Source organism: Uranotaenia lowii, chromosome 3 (assembly GCF_029784155.1).
Source record: "Uranotaenia lowii strain MFRU-FL chromosome 3, ASM2978415v1, whole genome shotgun sequence".
NCBI classification, from domain to species: domain Eukaryota; kingdom Metazoa; phylum Arthropoda; class Insecta; order Diptera; family Culicidae; genus Uranotaenia; species Uranotaenia lowii.
In genome coordinates, this window is record NC_073693.1 from 10,386,195 (window position 1) to 10,412,609 (window position 26,415).

Genomic DNA, 26,415 nt, shown 5'->3' on the forward strand with positions numbered 1-26,415 from the left:
ATTACAATTTTAATTTCAAGCATGAATGTTCAAATTGGTGTTTAGGATTGTGATTTTTGGAAAATGAAAAAGGTTTCCCGATTCAGGCTGAAAAACCGTAGGGGTCTTGGCATGCTACGATCGGACAAGTTTTTTTCAGTTCCATTTGTGGTTCGCTAAGAAATAGCTGACGCCTTAAAATGACTCAATGATAAGTATTTTTGTATTTCAATGATTTTTTTTGAAAATATTTCATGTTTTTATTATTGAATTCTTCATTTTATGTCACTAGTTCACACTTTAGATGAACTCCCATGGTAAAAAGCAAATATCGTTAAAACCTTTTAAGTTCGTAACAAATCTAGAAAAGTTTTGTGTTCTACTAACTTTCTTCCTTGTTCTTTTTTCTTTCCAAAAGCGAGATAAACCTTAAAAACCTTAGTCAATGATATGAAATGAAGGTATACAGAAATTCGAAACAATACAAAATGATAAATACGTTATGTTGAAATATTAACAATTTTTACTTGTAAATAACAACACTCTGATCATAAAGTTTTGTGATTTACGTATACAGACGAAATAACTCATTATCAGCCGCGGAAGGATGGATCATACTTCCACTAATGACAAGGAGCCTTTTTTAGTTGCGTTTTCAACGAATTACTCCTCGGAGCGTGGTACTGGTGGTCAACACTCTTCTTTTCTTTGATGCTGACGTCTCTGCGTTTTATGCTCCACATTGGGCCCGGCCGGTTTAGGATTTCTTTTATTTTTATGTTTTTATGTTAACATAATTGTAAACATAAACAAAACAAAGACAAGAAGAATTATAATAATTTTTGGCTTTTTAACTTTCACCAACTTTGGGCTCCCATGTCAGCTTTTAGCCGAACCGGTTCTAAAAAATTGGAGCCCATGCCCCATAATTCTTCAAGGGGTACAACCCCGAAATTAGATAAGCTACGATAGCGATTGTTAGTTCCATCCTTCACCCAACGCTATATTCGCAAGCAGAGACGCCAATGTCCCCGACTTTTCAAGATTTGCCTGATTTTTGAATGTCCTGCCTGATAACCTGATATGCCCTGTTTTTTCCCCGATTTTTGAAAATAAGCCTGATTTTGCCTGATTCTTTGGTTTTCAGTGTTTTCACATAAAAATTGTACATATCCGTTCAAAACTCTATAGAAATTCAGTGTTTGCTCGTCGTCACTCCAACCTTTAGCTCAATAATTTCACACTCTATTGGATTCAAATCTTCTATCAATGTCTTATAACTAGTTTCAGAAGATTTTGGTGTCCTGAACTCGAAGTTGTTGTTAGATTTTTTCTATCGCATCCAGTTTTACAAATACCTAGAATTCATTCTGGTTTGAATTTTTACTGGAATTCCATTTTAAAAGAGCGGGGAAAATAATAAAATTTCGATAACTTCAAAGTCAAAACTTGCGATTGATTTGAGCTCAGCAACTTAGGCAAATGTACATTTAATCAAATTTATTTGACTAGAGGATTAATGACTGGAAAATAAGGATGTCATATGCAAACATTCTTTCACATTTCTATAGAAATCGATATTATTGTTTCAAGTTTATAGAACTCGTTTTCTTTTTTAAATTATGAATGTTACTGTGATTGATCATTTTATTTTAGCCTGATTTTCTCTGAATTTTATTTTCAAGCTCTCTAAATTTTGGAAAAAATGTTGGCAACCCTGTTCGCAAGTATAGATTCCTCCAAGAAGGGGGAAACGACACGAGGACGCGGACGATGTACATCATCCATTTTCTCTTAGGAAGCTTTTTCTTAAGCACGAACGACAGGAGAGAATTCCGTTCGTAAAAAAGCAAAATGAAACAAACTCAAGCTTGCAAACTCGTTTTTTCGATGCTTTTTCTCATCCTCTACAACATAAGGTGTGCTACGTAACGTTCGTGGCTCGCATCGAAAAATCTGTCCTGTACAATTGTTCCGTAGTTGTTGTTGTTGTTGTCAATCGAGCATTCTTCGATAATGCTCAAGAAGAAAGAATGACTCAATAACATAATCGTAGAATTGGTTCACAGTATAGTCAATTGCATGATATGTACATCAAAATTGAAAAAAAAAATGACAATGGTAATTTGCCAACATTTTTAAATTGTCAAAATTGACGATATTGACGACAAAAAATGCAAACGACGGAAATGCAAAAATTGACAAATTGTTGACAAATATTACAAAAAACGACAGTATTGTCAAAAATAACCACATTTTTAAAAGTAATGAAAAATTGGCAAAATAAATTAAATTGACACAATAAATTTAATTTAATAAATTGAAAAAAATGACAAACTTTTAATAGTTGAAAAAATTGAATTAATTAACAAGTTATCTCACTTTTGTCGATTTCGTCAGTTTTGTCAATTATGTCAATTTTAACAATTTTGTTCAACTTGTAATTTTTTTCAATTTTGTCACTGTAGTCACTATTCTCAATTCCGTAATTTTTTCAAATTAACCAATTTTTAATTTTTTTTAATGTGGTAAAATTTGGCAGTTTCTGAAATTTCGTCAATTTTGTCAATTTTTTCAAATTTTGTGTATTTAGGCTTTTTTGAATATGATTTTCATAATTTTTGTGAACTTTGTGAATTTGTGTGACGAAATGGAAGTCAATTTTATAAATTTTTTCATCTATGTTATTTTTTTCAATTTGGTCAAGTAGTTTCTACACCAATTTTATAATTTTATGTATTTTTGTTCATTTCTCATTTTTTTTTTCAAGTTTGTCATTTTTAACAAAAATATCAAAAAAAATAAAAAAAATATTCAAAAATGATTAAGTTGAAAAAAAATACAAAAAATGGACAAAATTTCCTTGTAAATATGGAAATATAGAAAAATTCAATGAAATTGACAAACATCACAACAATGAAAAAATGACAAAATTGAAAATATTGACAAAAATCATCAAAATTTACGTTACCACATCGTATTTTACGATTTCAATCTTACGCAGTTTATTATTCAATATCCTAGTTTTCTTCACTTCAGGGGTTACCCAGAGCAAACGCTGAATTATTGGAAACACATAGTTGTTTATCCTTTTCAAATTGTATTCTTTATTTATAAATTTCTTTTTTTTTTATGATACCATATTCCGTAATTCCGAATAGAGTACATTAAAAAAATCATAGACACGAGATTACACAATATTTTCCAGGATCCAGCTATTCGAAAACCACCAATGGTTTCAAATTATCTTCAAATGAAGGATTCTAGATTCATTTTGGGTTCAATCCGTTCGATATTTTTTCATCATAATTTAATGACTAAGAATTTATAATTTTATCGTTTTTTATTTCATATGGTACAATTTATAGGGTGTAAGATAGGCTACAATCAACTGTCAGTCAAGTGTATTAAAATTAAAATGTTTTATTACTCTCCTGAATCAGGCATAAGTTCTGGCTGTGGAAATATGAATAGTAAATAGTGATTTTGTTGTAGATTGTAGAGTAGAGTACCCTAAATGAGCCGACTTTTGAAAAAGTTATGTGCTTCAGGGTAAAACTGATCATAGTCCTAGTATAAGATTCCATACCGAATTTGGGCTAGATGGGACCACACGAAGGGGCTTAACGAGCCTAAAGTATGTATGGGATTTTGAGACATTTTGTTCGGGTGGCACACGATAAGCCGGTTTTTCATCACGAAGCCGGTTCCCTTCGGTCGTGTTCCTCCCGAACAAAATGTCCCAAAATCACATGCCAAGTGGTCCCGTTCTGTGGTCCAATCTGGTCCAAATTCGGTATGGAAGCTTGTCCTAGAACTAGAATTAATTTTAGCCAGCAGTGCATAACAGTTCACAAGTTTTAAATTTTCCATATGATGCCCTTGGAGCCAAAAAGGTATAAGTGCATAAAAGCTGATTTCGAGAAAAAAGCACTTTAAGTTGGTTGTGTTCCAATAAATTCCATAGATATTTTTTATGAAAATTTTCAATGAATTTGATCTTTTTAAATTAAAACAAATAATTTAGCATCATTTTTCAGAAAAACAACGTTTGTTTGGCGTTAATAGAGGCGACACATAAGTTTTGATTTTTGCACTTATACCCCTTTGGCTCCAAACACATGCACTTATACCCCTTTGCCACCAACAAATTTCCATTTCCAGGTGATTTTGTCTTGTTGATATGATTCAGAAAACAAAGGGATTTAACAAGGTGAAAGTCAAATAATTTATTAACATATTCATTTTTTACTGTTATGATGAGCAATGTACCCTGGTGTAGTTATTTAATCGAGAGATTTCATGTCTAAAGATCAACCTTGTTTTGTCAGTTAGAGTAAATCTCTTCAAACAACAATTTTTCATCAAAATATTTATAAAAATAATTCACGAAAGTTATTTCTCTATGAATTTCCAATTGTTGCATGTTTCCTGCGTCTTTTACTGATAAATTGAACATTGGAAATGGACTTCCGCTTCTTATGAGTTGATGTTTAACAGTACATTTACGACTAGCGCGTCAACGTTAACCTAATCATTTCATGCAAATACATATTGAGCCAAGCCCGAAATTTGTGGCATACTCCATAGAATTATGACCAGAAATCAGGGATTTGGAATTCATTTATTGGAGTTAGAATAGATAAAATACAAAATTTGATAATATTTTGTTCACTAGAATTATAACTAAAAGCATTGAAATGATTAACTGTTGATGGTGAATTTTTTAACATGATTTACTTTTCAAAATCAAATTAAATTCCATTTTTTTTATTTTTCGTCCTCATGAAAAAAAAGCTTCTTACTGGAAATGACATTTGGGTTTGTGGCAAAGGGGTATAAGTAAATTACTTGGTGGCAAAGGGGTATAAGTGCTGCAGTTATACCCCTTTGGCTTCAAACGAAAAGGAAATTTCAGTTAGCTGGATTTTTTCATCGAGATCAAAACATAACAAAATAGTGAAATAAAATTATGATTAAAATAGCATATGATGTTTGATAGTCAAGGATTCGTTCTAGATGGTTATCTCGATTTTTGTCATTTTGTCATTTATACCCCTTTGGCTCCAAGGGCCTCATATGAATTTGGGGTACTCTAGTGTAGAGAAAAAACGATATTTTCTGAAGTGTCCTGATGTCCGTTTTTGTTCCTCAAAACACCGGGTTATGAACTTCACGTTATATGGAGACCGTGAAAAAACTGTGAAGTAAGCAGCTTATTTAATGCCAAATAAAGTGAGCATACCAAAACTTTGATTGGTTCAATTCACAATTACTGTTTTGAATACTCAAGGTATAATCATTTCCAGACAAACAGAAAACCTATCGAAGCTTTTCATTAACTGTTTCTAAGAACTGAATATTCGAACAAATTATGATATTTGCTGAAATCCTATTGAAATCAATTTAAAAATCAAGTTCTGTTTCAGCAAATAATTCTGCAAGCTTTTATATTAATTCAATAAAAATATTTTCTTACTTACTTCTTGTTCAAAATAAAGCAGCTTCATTTATTCATTGTTCTGTTACCAACCTGCAACGAAAAAAAGAACCATAAGTTAGTGTTATACTTGTGAGGGGGTAATATATTGTTTAAATAAATGAACTGGCTATTTTTCGAGTCCCCAAGTGCAGTGGGAAAGATTTCATCCCCCCAGGAACACTGAAAATAAAAATCTCATATCACCTGTGCTCCAATTACGTCAGAACGAGAACGTTTGCGCCTTTGTTATCGAAGAAGAGCTTGAAAAATCCCGTCATTGTGCAGATCTCTCACGTCCTTTAGTTTTTTTTTCGCCCTTTTTTCATACATTTGGCCCTTGAAGGCAAAAATGGTAGTGGTGTCCGTTGATGCATCCGTCAAGTCTCTACTACATCCATACTACATTGCTCAGTAATCATATTACATGTTACATGGTTACGCGAACTGAAGTTGTCAGTCAGGTGAATTGTACAATGAACTACCGAGATTTTTTTTTGTGTCACGAACATCCCTTTGTGATGAGGGCAGGGATTAACATTCTGCAGTTTCAATATCATCGAAGAAAAAAAACCGGATTGGTTTTTTCTAAACTAACTTTTGAAAATTTCAACAAATCAATTTCCTGGTAAGAAAAAAATTTTCTGGTAATTTTTGGTAAAAATGTAAAAAGTTAAAAACCGCTGAAAATTCCCGCGAAAAAGTAAAAATGAACCCAGGCTGCTGCTGCTGCTGTTGGTGGGAAAAGCTCTTTTCAACAGCTCAACGATCAGGAAACCCATTCAAGAAACGGTGAAAAGATTGACAGCGCCGATGGCACTTTCAACCAACCGTGGTGGCATCGGACGAGAAAAAAAATACCACAAAAACTGTCAGGTGCATCCTTCCAGCAGAAGAGTTCATCAGCTGCTGCTCAAATCAACGAACGACGCGACGTGACATTTCGTCCAGAAGTGCAGTGTGCAGGTGAAAATCCATTCTTTTCTTGTGGTGAAGTTTCAGGATTTTTTTCCACTCCTGATTCAGCGCTCGCGAATGACATTGGCTGCCGATTCGAATGATGGCCATGTTTTATGCAATTTTCTCCCTCTGATTGAGATCTGTTCTAGCTTGGAACAGTTTTACCCCACGTGAAATCATGGCAAAATAAAGTCTTAACGGATTCGTGTTTTACAACGTTACATTTAGAAGCGGTATTGACAAACAAAGTACCGTTGCCTGCTTTCGGCAGGAAAGGGAAACAACAGATGAAGCGAAATATCAACTGGTAATTTTAAACAACGTTTACTACAAAATTTTGGTTTAATAGCCGATATTTTTTTTTGTTATGAAATGAAATTTTATTGGGAGTTTGTCAAAATTGTCAAAATTGTCAAAATTGTCAAAATTGTCAAAATTGTCAAAATTGTCAAAATTGTCAAAATTGTCAAAATTGTCAAAATTGTCAAAATTGTCAAAATTGTCAAAATTGTCAAAATTGTCAAAATTGTCAAAATTGTCAAAATTGTCAAAATTGTCAAAATTGTCAAAATTGTCAAAATTGTCAAAATTGTCAAAATTGTCAAAATTTTCAAAATTGTCAAAATTGTCAAAATTGGCAAAATTGTCAAAATTGTCAAAATTGTCAAAATTGTCAAAATTGTCAAAATTGTCAAAATTGTCAAAATTGTCAAAATTGTCAAAATTGTCAAAATTGTCAAAATTGTCAAAATTGTCAAAATTGTCAAAATTGTCAAAATTGTCAAAATTGTCAAAATTGTCAAAATTGTCAAAATTGTCAAAATTGTCAAAATTGTCAAAATTGTCAAAATTCTCAAAATTGTCAAATTTGTCAAAATTGTCAAATTTGTCAAAATTGTCAAAATTGTCAAAATTGTCAAAATTGTCAAAATTGTCAAAATTGTCAAAATTGTCAAAATTGTCAAAATTGTCAAAATTGTCAAAATTGTCAAAATTGTCAAAATTGTCCAAATTGCCAAAATTGTCAAAATTGTCAAAATTGTCAAAATTGTCAAAATTGTCAAAATTGTCAAAATTGTCAAAATTGTCAAAATTGTCAAAATTGTCAAAATTGTCAAAATTGTCAAAATTGTCAAAATTGTCAAAATTGTCAAAATTTTCCAAATTGCCAAAATTGTCAAAATTGTCAAAATTGTCAAAATTGTCAAAATTGTCCAAATTGCCAAAATTGTCAAAATTGTCAAAATTGTCAAAATTGTCAAAATTGTCAAAATTGTCAAAATTGTCAAAATTGTCAAAATTTCCATTAAAATCTTAATTTAAAAATAAATTTGATAAAATAATCCATACTTTCATTTTTCGATTTATGCAAATATAGATTTTGAAACATCCATCTTCCATTCTTGCTCAAATTTTCAAATCACAAAAGTGTGAACATTTCAATCATCAATTCGGTTGTATCTTCTCGGTTCCCTCGAATTCATATCGTAAAAACCGGATCCCCATTTTTATCTGTTACCCATAAAAACATATGAACAATTTTTCCAGCATCCATTTCAATATGCAACAAATTTCACCCGAAGCAATCACAAGATCTCATCATTATCCAACAAAAGAGATGACATCTTTCAACCGAACCGTTCTTGCTGTCAGGGCTCTCTCATTCGTACGATTCAATGCAAACAGGTACCTGCACGACATATGTATGAAATTTGCTTTCCTTTTTTTGTATGAAAAAGGAGGTTTTTTTCGGAAAAAGAGGGGGAGGGAAAACATTTCTGGTGAATTTCCATTTTCAGTTCTGTTCCACTTTTTATTCACCCAATTTCTCGACAAACGGTACAAAACGATTCCAATTTTTTTTTTCGATCCTTGTCGTCGTTTCTTTTTCATATATTTTATCGAAGGCAGTAAAGCAAGCAAGCAAACAAAAAAAAATCGGTGCTCCAGCAATTGAGGAAATCTGTTTGGATTTACTCGACAGCAGTGTATTTGTGGGCTGGAAAAATATGAACGCTCGAAAAATAACGCGCCGACCCGAGGGGGCCACCAAATATATTTTTTCAGCCCTTCTCCGCCCACTTTTCTGCGGAACAACCAATATGTAGATTTCGAGCATTCGATTCGTTATGTTTTTTTTCTACCTCTCAGTTTGCTGCTATTATTGTTAAGTCCAATCCTCCATATGCAAATCGGTCGTGTGCCGCCGTTCATCTGGATTCTAGAATGAAAAAAATGGAACAAACCCGCGAGTCGTTCTCCATTCATTGGAGCGCGAATTTGGCGCGAACGGAATCATGCACCGAGTGACAGCTGTTTGTTCAAAAACTGGCTAGAAACGCCCCCTCTCCAAGCCAAGGGCAAAAAATGAAAGGATTTGGTGGCTAAATTATTTATTCGTACTTTTTGCGGTCGATGTGAGTAAAACTCTGGAATAAACAAAACGCCAATAAATAAAGCAGCTTATAGAAAATCGATTAGTGGTCTGTATTAAAAGCTTATTCATTCAACTGGTAAGTGAGATGTGAGTTTTCAGGCACAAAGCAGCGGGAATTCGAAAATTTGTGATATTAATTACTGTTTTGATTTCAAATTTTGATGGGATTTTTTTTATGTCTGAAATTTGATTAATGCTTTTAAATTCGAAGAAATTTTTCTACAAGCAACAAAAAACTTCACAAAAATGGTACGTTAAAAAATGTCCAAAAATACCCCCACATTTATATAAAAACACTTTTGACAGTTTTGACAATTTGGACAATTTTCACAATTTTGACAATTTTAACAATTTAGAAATTTTGAAAATTTTGACAATTTTGACAATTTTGACAATTTTTTTTTGTTTCTTTGAAGATGTTAATATTGGAAAGCGTACTAACACGCTCATAATCCATGTTCATCGCAGATTCACCTCATTAGAATTAGTTTTTCATACCAGCATAAATCCGTTTTCGCTTGTGCTGAGGTTTAATCAATTTCCCATCTGGCTTCATGAATTATACAAACCGCAAAATTGAATCGTTGAAAATTGAAGATCGACACGTGTTCGGATTACCATAACCGAATGTAACCATCAGTTAGCCAGTGAGGACCGGGGTGAAGGAACCGAACCAACATTGCGACTGCAGGGCAAATTTCCATCGAAAGGTTTACCCGATTTTCCTTTCCTAGGCTCCCCGTGGCTCCAGCGTTCCGACTTTCAACAATATATGCAACATATATTGGGCTGCCCGTCCCGATCATCTATCTTCGTATCCCACTGGCCATGTTTTGGTTGTACGTTCGACTACGATTTGCTATTTTTCACACACAACTCACAAACAGACACATTTGCCCGCAAAACCCACAAACTTCTCAGTTTCCACATTCTGGCATATGCATAATTCATACAGGCGGCACAGCAAGCACTTTTCCAACTCTTGACGAGGAAATCTGACGAGCAAAACTGACGAACTGACTACTACTGGTGGGCCCTATACCTTCGTACTTGTGAGAACCGGAAAAAATCTGTTACAGGAAGCGAAAAAGAGGGAAAAAATACATAGATTCCGGCTATCATGAATTCAGGAGAAATTTTGTCACACGAATTGGACGACAGATGTCAAAACTTTGCTTTGGAATTGTTGATTTTTTTTGGAAATGAGAAACCGAACCGATCAATTGTGGTTATTTTTCCGAGCGGTTTCAAAAAACATCCTGGGTGAAAAATCTAGGAGAATATTTTCGAAAAAAGTTGAAGAGTTTGTAAATTATTCTACCGTGATCGTAGAAGTACAAATAAATTTACTATTGTGTCATATCAATTATGTATATGCTGATCGCTCAAACCCTAAAAGCTGTCTTACCCTATTTTTTATATTTTGTATTTTTTTCCCCTGCGAATGTAAATTTTTTGGCCCCAATGCACATAACAAAATTTCTCAAACCGTGGGGTTCAAAATGCTTCGTTTTGGCTCTATACTCATCCATGATTTTTTGCAGAATTTTTAAGTAACGTTGTCATGAGTAAATTTTAATTATCAGGTTTGTATGAAAAAATTGAACATTGTGTACTGAAAAACCAACATGGTTTTCGAAACTTCTGCGGAAACAAGCCGGCTAATGGTTTTTGTGCCAATTTATTAATTTTCTAAAGGAAATTTAACACTGAACAACTTTGTTGAAGGCCGTGACTTTGTATTTAATTAGGCACAAAAGTTATTAGCTGTTTACCCAAGTAGCATTTAAAGTTATAAAGCAGGCTACTAGACCAAGTTTAGGTTTCATAAGAGGCTTGAAGAGTCTAAGAAACAATCGATGTTACTTGGGTAATAGGGGTATGTCTTTTGGCATTTAAAAACAATAAATTCAATTGACATCACTGCTGGTGTCTTGCGAATTGCATGAAAACATAGGGATGCAGTTATGGGTGTGTGGTGTGGAGCACATTCTCAGATTTAAACTTTTTTCCTCAGATTTAAGTTTTTTTTTAATAGGGGAAAAAAAGCTTAGATCTGAGGAAAAAAAGCTTAAAAACGAGATTCACTAACACTTAGCAAAAAGATGTTGGTCACACGATACATAGAGAAATCCCTTTTTTTGTCTTATAAGATACAGAGTTACGGTCTGCCAAAAATCATGGATGAGTTTTGAACCAAAAGGAAGCTTTTTAGACTCCAGGGTTTAAGAAATACAGAAATGACCACAGAGCGACTAAGTCTACTATGCCATGTCACATTTAAAAAAAATTTCGGTCGTGTAATTTTTGTTTTCGCGTTCTTGTTTAGTTCTTTACACCTAATAAGGGGCCGTTCACTAATTACGTAAGCACGATTTTGGAAATTTTCAAACTTCCTTCCCCTCCTGGTACGACAAAGTAAGATTTTTCAACCCCCCCCCTATTCTCTATTCTTTGAGAAATTGACCCGTTTTTTCAAAAATAGCTTGAATATATCCAAAATGTTACATCCATGCTTCAAAGCCAAGCACATTTTAAGTAAAACTTCTTTATTACTGCATTTGAAAAGAGCATTTTTCACAAAACATCAGATAAAATGTCTTAAACCAGGGGTGAGCAACCTTTTGAAGCAATGGGCCACATTTAATTTGAAATTCTTACTGCGGGCCGCATTATAATAAAATTTAGGTAATAATCGTTTACAGAGCTTTACGCAATTTTTAAGAACGACAAATTTTTGACAAAAACAAAACTGGAAAAGGATAAACAAAACGAATTCATGTACTTGCATAAACATTTTTTTTAATTTAAAGTGATTAAGCTAGCCGAAATTGAATAGGTTCATCACTCAATTTGATCATTCTTCAATAATTTTATTGTTTCATAGATTTGAAAAGTAATGAGAATATTATTTTTTTTACCAAAAAAATCATTTGCTTTCCTTTTATTTATTAATAACGAATTGTTTTGAAAGTCTTTCTATGGTTCGTATTAAGATTTGAATCGTTTTCTAAGAAAATCTTTTTTTCGTTCGAACCGATGCGCTGGTATTTTTTGTCTTCACTTCCATTTAAAAAATTCATGCAGCTTAACCATGGCTGTTTTTTTCTGTGCATATTTTCGAAATGTTTTTCACAATTTATTTAAATTTTGAAGCCTCTATTTTTTGTTCGGTAAACGGTAATTTTTTTAATTTGAAGTTTCGTATGAAATCATCGCATTGAAAGGTTGAGCAAGATTTCAAAATCATGAAAAAATCTTTATTTCACAGATTTTTAATCAGATTTGTCAATGTTACAGTTTACATTTTTCATCCTGGAATTTTTCTACAGGTGTCATAAATTTTATGAATTTAATATAGATTCTTCATGGTTAAGCTTTCTATGGCTGAATCATGAAAGTCTTATGACTTTGGTAAAATTGATTGCTAATTTTGAAGTAAAATCACTCAATTTAATCAATGATTGACATGTTTTCTCTAAGAAATTTCTGAATATATAACACATCATACATAACACAAAACAACAAAATTCACATTTTCCATGGAGAAAGGAATCTCAGAACTGATTTTGACTCATTCAAGGGCGCTGAGTCCCAATATTCAATTAGTTTTTTGTAAGCTCAAGTTTTCGAGATAACTTTAATAATAGATAGAAAATAAGTTATAAAATGTGTGTACTTTTTGACAACAATGTAAAATCAAATACTTATTGACTTAATGATCAACTTTCCCAAAGACTGCAACTATATTTTAATTCTGAGAAAAAACTTATGGAAGTTTTCTTTTTGTTATTTTTTTCCAAACCTGGCAAAACAGCATTTTAGATGAAATTTCAAAGGAAACTTAAACTAAATTAAATCTTTGATATTTTAAAACCCGAAAGTCAAATCATTTCGCAGTCTTCAACAAAGTTGTTGAATGAGTTGAAATCTTAAATATTCATTATTCAATATCCTTCTTTAATGATGTCAGAAGAAGTTGTAATCTTATTTTTAGGAATTCTATATATTGAAGAATTCAATTTTTGAAAGCGTTGTACCTCTGATGCAAGAATATCTTGGCATTATCAGAGTGCTTAATTGAATGAAGGGTAGTTAATTAATTAAAAATCAGCTTTTGGTTTTTATGTAAGTTTATTGATTGCCCGGTTTTATCCAGGTTTGCCCGGATATTCAACACAAAATTTGACAAAAGTCCGGCTAGGCCCGGATTTCATTAAAAAGGGCTCGGATCTTACCCTGATTTATTCACATTATTTGCCAAAAAATTGTGTTGTAGTTTTTTAAAATTTTTGCATCCAAAACGACATTTTTGGACAAGTTTTATAAAAATAATTATGAGAAATTTTTTGAAAGACTTAAATACGATTTAAAAACTGCTGTTGAAAAAAATATTGTTTTCAAGTTTTTTTTTCTTCATTTGTGTCGAGTAATTCCTGGATTTTGACCAAATTTGCGCGGATATTGTCCGAATTATTGGTCGATATTTTAAAATAAAATACCCCGATCATGCCAGGTTTTTAGATAAAATAGCCCGGATTTGTCCGGCCTGGGTACGTGCTGAAAAAATTCTGGCAACCTTATTTATCAACCCAATCAATCAAATACAGTTCGTTATAAACTTTTAGGGGTGGATTAAAGAATTATAGGTATTTTTTTTGTCGAGAAATCAAATTTCGCTGAGTCATGTCGATAAGAAATCTATAATCATTTACCCAGTCTTTATTATAAAACTTTTGTTATTTCCGGAATTAATCAAGAACAAAAATATTTAACTTCATCATACAATTTTAACTTTGCTTTTAAGTGCTACGGAAAAAATGCAAATGCAAAGAAGTGACGTGCATATCAAGTTATTGGTATATCAATTTTTTGGTTTAGTAGGGACTGCTATTTTTTTATAATTAACAGTCTATCGTTGAAAAAAATCGTGAAATAAATTTAATTTTAGATAACCTTCGCGAGCCACACAAATATGTCTCGATGGGCATCCCGGCAAGGTTGCCGAAAAAAATTCTGTGTTTTGGAGAAAAAAAATTCTAAATTTCTGTGATTATACCCAAAAATTCTGTGATGGTTTTCTGTGATGCTATTTCATTTAATTTCATTGAAAATTCATGATAAATTCGGTCTTTTTTACATTTAAGTTTGCAAAATCAATTAAAATTACAAATCCCATCATACTTTTTTAATTTAAGGTAAAAAAATCTAAATTTTGTATTGGCTAAAAAATCATTATTTTAGAAATCGATTCAAAATTCAAAAAATCTGTGAAATCTGTAAATTTTTCAGAATTCTGTGTTCTGTGACACAGATTCTGTGATGAAAATTTGCTCAAAATTCTGTGAAATTACAGATTTTTCTGTGATTTCGGCAACCTTGCATCCCGGTCTTAAACGATTATAGAAAACATTATTTAAGACATAGCATGTTCGGGGTGAAAATAAAATGTTCCATAAATTTCCACAATCGAATTAACAATATAAAATCTGAATTCCGATAAATGAAAGAGTGAAATATCGGGTTAGCATAAGGTACCATAAAAATTGTTATGTTTTTGACCTGAAAATCATAAAAATCCAAAAATAATTCATTCTTTACTACTAGAATTGGTGCAAAAATAGTTAACGACAATTACGTTGTCATCTAACTTAAGAGCTAAAACTGATTTCAGCGGTAAGCGATAAAGTTTTAAGCTTTTTTTGGTAAATCGTTTGAAAAATTTAGAGTTGGTAGTGTCTATCACTAAAAAAACTGTCAAGAAATTCATTATCTAAAGCACATTATCAATGATGCATGACTTTATTGCACTCCACTCGCACTACAAACACGGTCGTCTCTTTAATATAATTTTGTGGTTTTGTTGGGAGAGGTTTTACTTTATTTCTTGTCAAACAGTTTAAAAATGCGGTCGGCCGGGAACGCTGGTTCGAGTAGAACGAGTTTTCGATTTCGATAGTGTTTTTGAAGGTGAATTGCACTTGTTATGATCGCGTTTCTTATCAATTTGTTTTGTGGAAATTACTTGTGAAGTGTAGGAGCTAAAGGATGAAATGGAGTTTTGTGTATGAGTTTTACGGTTGCAGGTAATATTAGTTCTAATTTTGTATTATTCTATGTCATAGTTTGATCAGTGGTTTGATGATGACTCGGCATGTTTTTGTTATATTTCGATATAGAATCGATATTCAAAATAATTGCTGAGGGTGCGAAAAAACTATTTTTGTTTAATTTTCGATTATTATAAGAAAGTTTCATAAAATGGGTAGAAAAAATGTTAATCTATCGTACCATGTATAATATGTTTAAACATAATCGATTACATTATTAGTTTAAATCATCCCTATAGAAAGAGTACAGAAGTATAGTCTTAGCTACTATACTTCTGTCTAGAGAAAGATGATAGAATGTGTGTGCCAAATTTAGTTGTGTGCAGTTTATGGTACTTATTTTTTTTTATTTTTTTATGACACTCAACTTAGATTATTATTTTAAAATGTCGATTTTGTTTTAAAAATTTGTACTGAAAAAAATTATCAACAGCAACAAAACATTCTGCCTGAAATAAATACTACAGATTTTCGAGCTTTTGAAAACCAACGGAAGTGTTGTGTAAACTACAGTAGTGATCTTTCTTATTCAAATATTTTCTCGTTGGAATTTTAATAATTCATACATAAGTTGAAAATTTTGTTTCTATCTATCTATCTAAGGGTCCAGAGCCGATTGACCGGCGCATAGGGCTGAGATAAAAGATCTCCACTGCTGGCGATCCGGAACCAGCGTCTTCACTTGCTGCCAGCCAAGGTTCTCGTCAACTGTGCGGATTTCAGCGGCTAGACTTTATAACCTTATGGGTTGGTTAGCCTGCCCAGCACCTATGAGAACCCCCCCTCTAGAAGCCTCAGGGCCGGCTATCCGCGTTCTAGCTCGCACAAGGAAAACACTGAGCTTTGTAAAAGCGAACTTTCCCCGTTTATTGTCGACAAAATGGTATCAATTCCCGCACTTTTAAGATATCACAATTATCATGGGCTTTTATGGTCCTACCTTGACGGAGGAAATAGGGACACCTAGGGCAGCTGACTCCGCACTTCCCCGCTTTCGCTCTCCTTTCTGGACTGCACAGCGGCGCGGGGCAAGTTGTTCAGTCGGTATTCAGCGCAGCTTCTTCTTCTCCTACCCGGACGCTCCGCAACCTTCGGACCACCCGGCGTTAACGGCTGCCTGGATGTGGTGAATAACGTATCCGGTCGCGATGAGGCCTACCGGGGCTTGCCTTATGTAGCGGTAGGTTCGCCTCCGGTTCCGTACCTCGTGCCTAACGTCCTCCAATCTCCAACGAACCAATCGGTAAGCAAAAAGGGGTCCTGTTGGCGCAATGGGACAAAACAAGAGCGGATTAGGTTTTATATTCCGGAGGGCCTGTCCATGGTTCTATGGATTCCGGGGCAGCGATCAACTCTCACCTGGTTACGATGTGCTATGACACTACATGTGCACTTATGCGAACTCAGTACCGTATCGTTTGGCTGTTCTTTGTGGAGTGATCGCATTAGCTGTCGGCCATTGCCCCGGATCCGGACTTTCGGCTCCATCCTGGCATTCCGCCCCATTGCGCTTTTTTCGAAGCCCGCCTATGGCTGCCCATCTGTGCGTTTTGATCAGCGCCCTCTGTTGATCAGCATATTGCCCGTCCATTACCTTGGCCATTATTTGTTTATGGCGTCGATGGTGTAAGGTACGGTCCGCCTCCACTCCACACAGCGCTTCCTGTGCACATTTACATTTATGTACTACGATGATTCTCACTGACCTTGGGCTTCTCACACAACGCACTGGTTACACTCTCGCACGGCTCGGGTAGAAAAAATATTAGCAAGCTAATATTTTTTCAGTTTACAACATTTGAAGCAGCAAATCAGTTGCGTACCTGCTGAACCAGACACTTCCTGCCCGCGCAATGACAACGTATTCTTTTTTTTACAATAGACAAGTCTCGAACTCTTCATGCTTTTGGATTTAAATCAGGCCGCCCACCTCGAAATGAGTGACCAATACGCAATGCAATGTGAGTCGGGGTCATAGGGTATCATCATCAATAATAAATATCGACTCCACGCAGTTTAAAGGTTTATGGCCTTCTACTGACCATCAACGTTTTGCAACTCCGGTCTCCAGCGATCCCACGGCATTTGCATATAACCCCCCTTCAATGAGAACCAAAGTAAAACATTTAAAGCGTACGAATTAAAATAATAAATAACAAATAAAACATGCTAAAAAGTGATAATTTAAACCTAAATGATCTTAAAAACTAATTTTGAACCACCTTAGCATTAAAATCTTTCGTAACGCAACAAAACGACATGACAAATAACATTTTCCTTACTGGGAGTTGATTTTGACCTACTTTTTCTAAAATGACACAAAAACGATCAGTTGCGGTTAGCGCAAAAAGCAACGCAACCGATACCTGTCAAACGGATTTTCATTGGTGCAACGTGGAAAGAATCGGATGGATGGACTTATGGATGACGCGGAGCTCGGACGGAATCTGGAGGAACCCTCAGGTAAGTAGGCGCCTTACAGTACTTTGATCACAATTGTGTTTTATAATGGTAAAATTGTGCACGGTTTCCATGTTTCGTTTGTTGGTGAAAGTATTGCAAAATTTACTTATTTTTAGGTCTACCAGATTTCATCCGAGCACTCCGTGCGATGTTTTTATGGCCTTCGAATGCTGGATCTTTGTGGTTGGCGATGTTATGCTTGCACCTAGAATGAGGATTATAGATACTATGGCTGTTATGTTGTGCTATGGATGCGATGTTTTCGGATTGACCATAAAGAGGATAGCTTATATAGCTGGTTTGACTATTGCGACGTCGATGTTTTTCTTGCTGTTGGTATTCGAAGCACGCAGTCAGGGCAGACCGGCCTTTATGGTGAGTTCTTTTTCATACATTTATTTGCACATCCAGTGTTGCTCTTTTGTTGCGATGTATTAAGAAAACGGTAATCAATTTGACCAACTTTCCTAAGGGATTGTTCCCCCAATATGAAACTTTGTTCATTTTTTAACCGAATTGGTGCGATGTGTTTTTTTTTTTTAATTTTATTTTGGCTAGCTTATAAGCTTATAACAATTTGCATCTCAAGTTCAGATGATGTTAAACGACTTTGCATACAAATTTGAGCGATTTTGGCCTTCTCCGTAATTTCATTGTTTTTTTTTTTTTTAATCACTATTGTACTGGGAGCTTATTTGTCTGCCCTGCCTTGCATGTTCAGATAGTGTTCATAAGAACTTGCATGCAAGTAAGGCACCAGTAAAAGTTTTTTATTGTGAGATGATTATAAGAACAAACGACTTCAGAGATCAAGTGTGTGGTCTGTTTGTAGCATTCACAGAAATTTTAGGAAAGTTGATCGATGACCGGATGTTTACATCGATTTGTATATTTTTGAATATATATATTTTTTTATTTTTAACTTAGCTTCGACCTACTGAACGATTTTTTTCTTATACTTTTGGACGCTTAATTTGGAAGCCTCTATGTTCTGAGGTCAGCCGCAGAGAAAATACCTAGCGATTTTCCTTTGAGGTCAGCTACTTCATAAGAGCTGCTTCCTTTTTTCGCTACAATAACGCAAGGCAAATACTGTGGGCCTAGTTTTGCATTAAATGCTTTACCCGCAGAAGACAAATTAAAAGTTCGTTTGAAGACTCTTTGGCCAACATCAAACGAGGGCGAATATCTTTTATGTCTCAGGTCATACTGTTTTTTTGTTGTTTCGTGGGTTTTTTTGAGATTCTCAATGACGAACTCATAAGTTCTTTTGCAAATTTCCTTCATTCTTTTGGCTCTTTCTTCTTCATTCATTTCTTCTGGATCTTCCAACACATGATCCGTGCCTCGAACGATCATTTCATGCCCAAAGATTATGCGATGTGGTGACAATTTTGTCGAACTGTGCATAGTGGTGTTTAACACGAATTCTATCTCGCTCACTCTCGAATCCCAGATTTTCTGATCCACACGCACATATGATCGGATCATCGCGTTGATGGTCCTGTTCAGGCGTTCCGTTGGATTGGCCTGACTCCGGTGGCGTGCGTTGGCCCAGTGTTGGACCTCGAACTTTTTCAGCAGCTCCTGAAATTCTTTGGCATGAAATGACGATGCGTTATCAGTTATCACGAATTGGGGAACAGCGAACTTCCTAAACCATCTTTCTTCTAAAATGCTGCACAGGCTACTACTGCTTATTTTCTTCACCGGAACAAGCATGCAGTACTTAGAAAAAAGGTCCATGACCACTAACAAGTGTGCATTGCCATGCTTGCTCCGAGGTAGAGACTGTATATAGTCCATGCAGATTATATGAAAGGGTTTTGCGGCGATCCGTTGTTTTCCCATTTCCGGGGTAACTGATAACGTCGAGTGCTTATTCTCTTTGCAAGCTTCGCAGCTCCCAATGTACTTCTTCAAGTCTGCGTACATTCTGGGCCAATAGTACCTTTGCTTGACTTTTCCTAGGCATTTTTCGAAACCGATATGCATGTTTTCGTCGTGCTCTTCTTTCATAAGACGGTTTCGAGCATATTTAGGGACACACTCCTTCCATTCGAATCGATAGTCCAAAACATCTGATCTTGTAGACACAAACTTGAACAATCTGTTGCCCTCGATCCGAAAATCTATGTAGTTCTCCGGATCGTTTTCAACAGCTTTGAACAGGTTTGTGTACCAAGCGTCTTCCGTCGATTCTATCGATTCTATGGAACGAGACAGGGCATCAGCCACCACATTGTCTTTGCCTTTCCGGTGTCTTACTTCCATGTCATATTGCTGAAGGGTGATGCTCCACCTACTCAGCCGCGAGGAGGACTTCCATTTAGCTCTCATGATGAATGAGAGTGCCGATGAGTCTGTCACTAGCGTGAACCTGGATCCTTCAATGTAGCAGCGAAACTTCTCTATGCACCGCAGAGCTGCTAATCCCTCTTTTTCCGCTGCGTGGTAGTTGAGCTCGGCTCCTCGCAGCTTTTCGGAATGAAAAGCGATCACTTTTTCAACTCCTGCATGACATTGGGTTAAGACACCGGCAAGAGCAACATCGCTCGCGTCCGTTTGGACACTGAACGGAAGGTTAAAGTCCGGATTGGCCATTACAGGAGCTGTAATTAGCTTTTCCTTAATGGCCCGGAATGCTGATTCTGCTGCAGGACCCCACTGAACCTTTTTCGGTTTGTTTTTCAACAAATCGGTCAACGGTCCAGTGAGCTCACTAAATCCGTCGATGAACCTCCGGTAATAGTTGACCATACCGAGGAATCGGCGTAGTGATCGCACTGAGTTAGGGGCCTCAAACCCCAGGATCGCTTGAACGCGATCCGGGTTAGGCCGGAGTCCTTCTCGAGAAAGGATGTAGCCCAAATAGGGCAATTCTCTGCAGCAGAATCGAGACTTTTCTAAGTTAATGGACAAGTTTGCTTCCCTTAACCGTTGTGCCAAATCGGCAAGTCTCTCAATGTGCTCGTCGAATGTCTGGCTGATGACCACTATGTCGTCTAAATATACGAAAACATACGGTTCCAAAGCTCCATGGCCCAGAACGCGGTCCAGAAGCTTGCAAAGGCATGCTGCGGAATTAACGAGACCAAAAGGCAGTCTTCGAAACCTGAATAGCCCTTTCCCAGGTATTGAGAAGGCTGTGTAGTCTCTCGACTCTTCTGCCAACGGGACCTGCAAAAACGCCTGGGTAAGATCGATGGTTGACAGGAATTTGAACGGACCAAGATGGCTCAAAATCCTATTTTGATGAGGCAAAGGGTAGGCATCTCGTTTCGTCCGTTCGTTCAGCTTTCGGGCATCAAGGCATAAACGAACATCCTCACTGTTCTTTTTGGTAACAGGAACCACAGGAAGAGCCCAATCTGATTCTGCAGGCTCTATGATCCCCTCCAGAACCATATTGTCCACAGCCTTATGGATTTTCTTCTGTATCTCGGGGCTCCAAGGATACGGATTCTTACGAACCGGATCAGCATCCTTGAATTCCTCCTTGATTTCAATTTTGTGTTCCATAAGGTGTGTTGCTCTAAGATTCCCCGGTTCTGCTACCAAAAACCACCCTTTGACCTCTTCTAAACGGGATTTTTGTTCCATATTGATCTCGTCCTCATTACCCAGTTCGTTTTCCGGATTAGGCTCTTCGATGACTTCCACGAATTCGTCAATGGTCGGACGAATCCCAAACAGTTGCCAAAAATCGTATCCTAAAATGCATCGGCGATTGAGATCTGGAGCAATGACAACTGAAAGGATCCTTGTCATGCCATTAAACGAAATCGGTACGTCACAAGAACCTAATACTTGCAGGTTTTGCCCCGAGGCAGTTTTTAAGGAGAGTGTTGATGGTTTTATTTTTAGTTTCAATTTGTCAATAAGATTTTTACCTCCAATCCCGAGAATCGTTTTCGCTGCTCCACTGTCTAGAAGCCCAGTCACAGAAATTCCAAGAATCTCGACTTTTGCAAACGGTCTAGGGTCATTGCTTAGAGTGACAAGCATTGATGCTATCTCATCACTTTCGGCAACTTCCCCCGCCACTCGTGAAAATCCGAGACTATTGAGAATTTCGGAAGTTTGACACGTTATGTGAGGTCTTACTGGGCTGTTGAGACTTTCTCGCCTCACTGAGAAGTCCTTTTCGCGTTTTTTAGGGCGCAATACGGGCATTCCCGCGTTAAAAATCCTGGAAAGCCACAATTTTGACAAAATACATTTAATTTTTCCCTACACTGCTCAAACTTGTGCCCTTCATCGTGACAGTTCATGCACACGTTCCGTTTTAATGGAATGTATGCGTTCACTATGCGCTGAAGAGCAGAAGTTTGGCTAGGGCCAGGTTGTGGGTCATTTTCTAAATTGTTTTCTTTAAAATTCTGGGTTGATCTTTCATAGGACGTAGGTTTGTTTTGTTTTTTTCTTTCATCATTTTTGTAGTTCCCTTTCCAAAACTTTTGTGGCTTTTCTCTGTTTGTATTGCGATTCCGGTCTTGATTGGAGTAATTTTGAAATCTGTTTTTATCTTGATAGTGATATGTTTTTTCTTCTGTTTCAGGAATGTTGCTGCTTACTTCGTCTACTTGCTCCGTCCGGAACCCTGGCCTGACCTCCTTACGTCGATAGACTTGCCAATTTATCGCGTCGAACTTCTTGCCGAATTCTCGCATCTTTGCGATGGAGTCGACGTTGGCTGCGAGCATTGCGATACGGCAATCTTCCCTCGTATTGCGGAAAAGGACCTCAAAACGTCTTCGTTCAGACCATGGCTCGGACATCCCACGAAAGATTTTAGCCATTTCTAAATAGAAGTCCTGGAACCTCTCACGTTGGCCTTGTTTTCGACCGTTGGCTTGTCTTTCGTAGACAAAATCGATGTCGTAGGGTAAGAACTCTAATTTTAGTTCGTTAACCAACTCCTTCCAACTTCTCATTTGGTTGTTGCTGTTGATCTCCATCAGCCACGACCTTGCCTTATGCGTTAACAAGTGGTGGGCATTTTGGAGCAACTCGGTTTCAGAAAACCCGCCTGCTTTCGCGTTAAATTCTACTTCTCTTAAAAACTCATTCAACTGCCTACCATTATCTAACCCGTCGTAGGAAATTTTCCATTTATAAATGGGCAACCTACTGCTATTATCGCGCGGACCAAAGTCTTTAACACGCTCAGATATGTTCGATTGACGTTCAAGCTCTTTTGGCTTGTTCAGTTCTACGCCCCTCACGCTACTCAGTGACTCATTTCTTTCTTTGATCCAGTCCAAGAAATTTTTCGGGTCTTCTTGCGATTTCTCGCTGCTTTCTAGTCTTTGATCATCGAAACCGTCACTGAGAGCTGTTCTATATTGCGTAACCTGTTTTTTCGCAGATAAATTTGTTTCGAGAATTTGGATGCGCTTAACTAGCTGCTCGACGACCGATGAAAGCTGTCTGTTTTCGAGAACAACTTTATCGAACTCCGATTTAGACACGTTGCCAGCTACCAAATTTCTCGAAATCTGCTCATTTTTCTCCCCCGCTTGCTCAATTTCAATTTGTTCCGGTAAGGATGGCAAATTGAATTCCCTCTGAGTTGGAACACTTTCTACTTCGGGGATGACTTCCGCATCTTCAGCCCGCAGCTGATTAATACTGCTGTTGATGATTTCCAATTCAGCTCTGCGTACTTCTGGGATATGAGAGGACAGCGAGAAAAACACGTTGAGCAAGCGTACGCATTCATTTGCTGTTGCCGCAAGTTCGTTCAAATTACTATCCGGAGCAAATTTTCTCAATCTGTTCAAGCGGAATAGTAAATGAATGAGCCTGGTTTTGTAGCCTTGCTCAGGTGCCTTTTTCGATCCTCTTTTATCCAGATGTGCTTTGATGCTGTTGACTTTATCGACGCAAACCTCTAGCTCTTCTGAAACAGAATCACCAACAAAATCATAACTAACTTCTTCTTTGTTTTTTTCTTCTTTCAGCAACGATCTCAACGCGCGTTCCTGTTGCTTGCGGGTGCCAGTAATCGTTTCGCCCCGAAGGATTAGCTCGTGTTCCAACTCGTCGACGGTCAGATGAGCACCATTCAGCGAATAATACTGGAGTAGCAGATGAGCCATATCCATCCTGATTAATTATTAAGACGAATACAAGAAACAGGAAACAAAAAGAAAACTGGATGTGTGCACGATTTCAAAATCCGACTAACAATTTAAAATCAACTCAAGAGCATTAACAATCAACTATACAACTAAAATTAGTACGTAATCTTTAATGTAAGTACTATTTTTTTTTTATTATTATTATGTTGCACCATATGAAAATCAATAAAACAAGTTTCAGGACTGTGTTTTATTGCCTAACCTTTCCCACAAATGATCTACTACAGTTTAAAATTTTTGAAATTTAAAATTATAATTTACGACTTAATTTACAACTCCACAAAAACTATTACTTTGATTCTCAATGAAGTTGGCTGGTTCTCTTAACTTTGTGAACGAACCAAGACCCCTCCAAAAGCAATCCAAATTGTCGACCTGAATTTGTAGCCTTTTTTATACAATTGCCACAGGCGTTTCAGAAGGTCTCGGATGTTTTCCCAGAGACTTCTGCAAAAACCAATAACTACTACACTTCAAACGTTTCCCTGCACAAACTAAAATAGCGGATCTATTTTAGTTGAGCGCCAAGTATAACCTTATGGGTTGGTTAGCCTGCCCAGCACCTATGAGAACCCCCCCTCTAGAAGCCTCAGGGCCGGCTATCCGCGTTCTAGCTCGCACAAGGAAAACACTGAGCTTTGTAAAAGCGAACTTTCCCCGTTTATTGTCGACAAAATGGTATCAATTCCCGCACTTTTAAGATATCACAATTATCATGGGCTTTTATGGTCCTACCTTGACGGAGGAAATAGGGACACCTAGGGCAGCTGACTCCGCACTTCCCCGCTTTCGCTCTCCTTTCTGGACTGCACAGCGGCGCGGGGCAAGTTGTTCAGTCGGTATTCAGCGCAGCTTCTTCTTCTCCTACCCGGACGCTCCGCAACCTTCGGACCACCCGGCGTTAACGGCTGCCTGGATGTGGTGAATAACGTATCCGGTCGCGATGAGGCCTACCGGGGCTTGCCTTATGTAGCGGTAGGTTCGCCTCCGGTTCCGTACCTCGTGCCTAACGTCCTCCAATCTCCAACGAACCAATCGGTAAGCAAAAAGGGGTCCTGTTGGCGCAATGGGACAAAACAAGAGCGGATTAGGTTTTATATTCCGGAGGGCCTGTCCATGGTTCTATGGATTCCGGGGCAGCGATCAACTCTCACCTGGTTACGATGTGCTATGACACTACATGTGCACTTATGCGAACTCAGTACCGTATCGTTTGGCTGTTCTTTGTGGAGTGATCGCATTAGCTGTCGGCCATTGCCCCGGATCCGGACTTTCGGCTCCATCCTGGCATTCCGCCCCATTGCGCTTTTTTCGAAGCCCGCCTATGGCTGCCCATCTGTGCGTTTTGATCAGCGCCCTCTGTTGATCAGCATATTGCCCGTCCATTACCTTGGCCATTATTTGTTTATGGCGTCGATGGTGTAAGGTACGGTCCGCCTCCACTCCACACAGCGCTTCCTGTGCACATTTACATTTATGTACTACGATGATTCTCACTGACCTTGGGCTTCTCACACAACGCACTGGTTACAACTTCGCCGCCACGAGCTTTAGGGCCTGCCTCTTCTTCGATGCCCATCTGGATTCCAGTCAAGCGCCTCTCTGCAAATCTCGTTTTCATCTCTTCGCAGCGTGTGCCCAATCCATCTCCACTTACGTTCCCGAATCTCGATTTCTAGCGCCTTTTGATGACACCGGCGATGAAGTTCAACGTTTGAGATCCAGTTGCCAGGCCACCAAGCGCGGATGATGTTCCGCAGGCAGCGATTCACAAAAACTTGCAGTTTTCGCGTCGTCACCGCATATTTGCACCAAGTTTCACACCCGTACAGCAATACGGATTTGACGTTTGAGTTGAAGATTCGGATCTTAGTTCGTAGAGAGATCTGGCGTGATTGCCAGATGTTTCGGAGACTCGCAAACGCAAATCGGGCTTTTCTGATCCGGGTTTCGATGTCCTTCTTGGTACCACCATCAGGCGTAATCTGGCTACCAAGATACTGGAAGCACTCCCCTGTCTCAACCTGTTGTCCAGCTACCACGAAATTGGAACGATTTTCTGTATTGATTTCCATCGACTTGGTCTTTCCGACATTGATTTTGAGACCTGCTGCCTTGGAGCTTTCGTTTAGCGGTTAAAAAATCGTCATTAGTTTTGATTTAAATTTCTGGTAGTATACTTTCAACATTTATGGATGTGTTTTAACTATCCAAATATAGGACTATCTATCATCACCCAAATATGTATTAGTTTACTTCCCAATAATTTATTTTTAATCAAAAATAAGCAGGGTGTATTGTATTCACTAACGGTGCATATATGGTGGACGGGTGCATCAATTTGAACATCCTGAAGAATGGTTGTCCCGAAACTCTTATAAAAGCTTAAAGAAAGGTAACACGAGGTTCAGGCAATGTTCCGAAAATCAATCAAAATAAACACTCAGGATGCGTTTCTTGTTGGATACATTCTAATTGTATAATGGGACAGCGCCCCTCGCAACTGCTTCGCCTGACTGGTATGCAATCTCGATCAGCGCTCCACTCAGCAACGCCAACCGAGTCGCATCATTTAGAGCCATTGGTTTTGCAAACATCGCATATCAGAGATGAGTGAGATACAAAATGATCCATTCTGAATGTCGCTCAACTGAAGATACTGATTCCTGGTTTATTTGAAATTGAAAACACGGCGGAAGTGAACATCTTTCCCTCACAAACACAACTACAATTTGATTGTGTTCTTACTGATATAAAAAACGCTCTAAAATCAAATAAATTTATTGGCTATGTTTAAAATCAAACAACATTTGCTAATAATCAGTTACATGTCTCACTCAC

General features: G+C 37.1%; 1 protein-coding gene and 1 long non-coding RNA gene across 12 annotated transcripts in view; one reads left to right on the forward strand and one right to left on the reverse strand.

Annotated features, from left to right (window-relative positions):
- Positions 1-26,415, reverse strand: part of LOC129757919 (sex determination protein fox-1-like) — a 680,148-nt gene that overhangs the window by 539,461 nt on the left and 114,272 nt on the right. Inside the window, exon 2 of one of the 11 annotated variants that reach the window (XM_055755312.1) lies at positions 5,463-5,512. The exons of the other annotated variants lie outside the window; for them this stretch is intronic. The gene's annotated coding sequence lies outside the window, so the exon portion shown is untranslated. The remainder of the gene's footprint in view (positions 1-5,462; positions 5,513-26,415) is intronic. 11 annotated transcript variants of the gene reach the window in all.
- LOC129757924 (uncharacterized) lies at positions 17,360-24,030 on the forward strand. The gene is made up of 4 exons (XR_008739852.1): positions 17,360-17,428; positions 17,545-17,803; positions 21,990-22,316; positions 23,395-24,030. It is a non-coding gene; the product is annotated as an uncharacterized LOC129757924 (long non-coding RNA).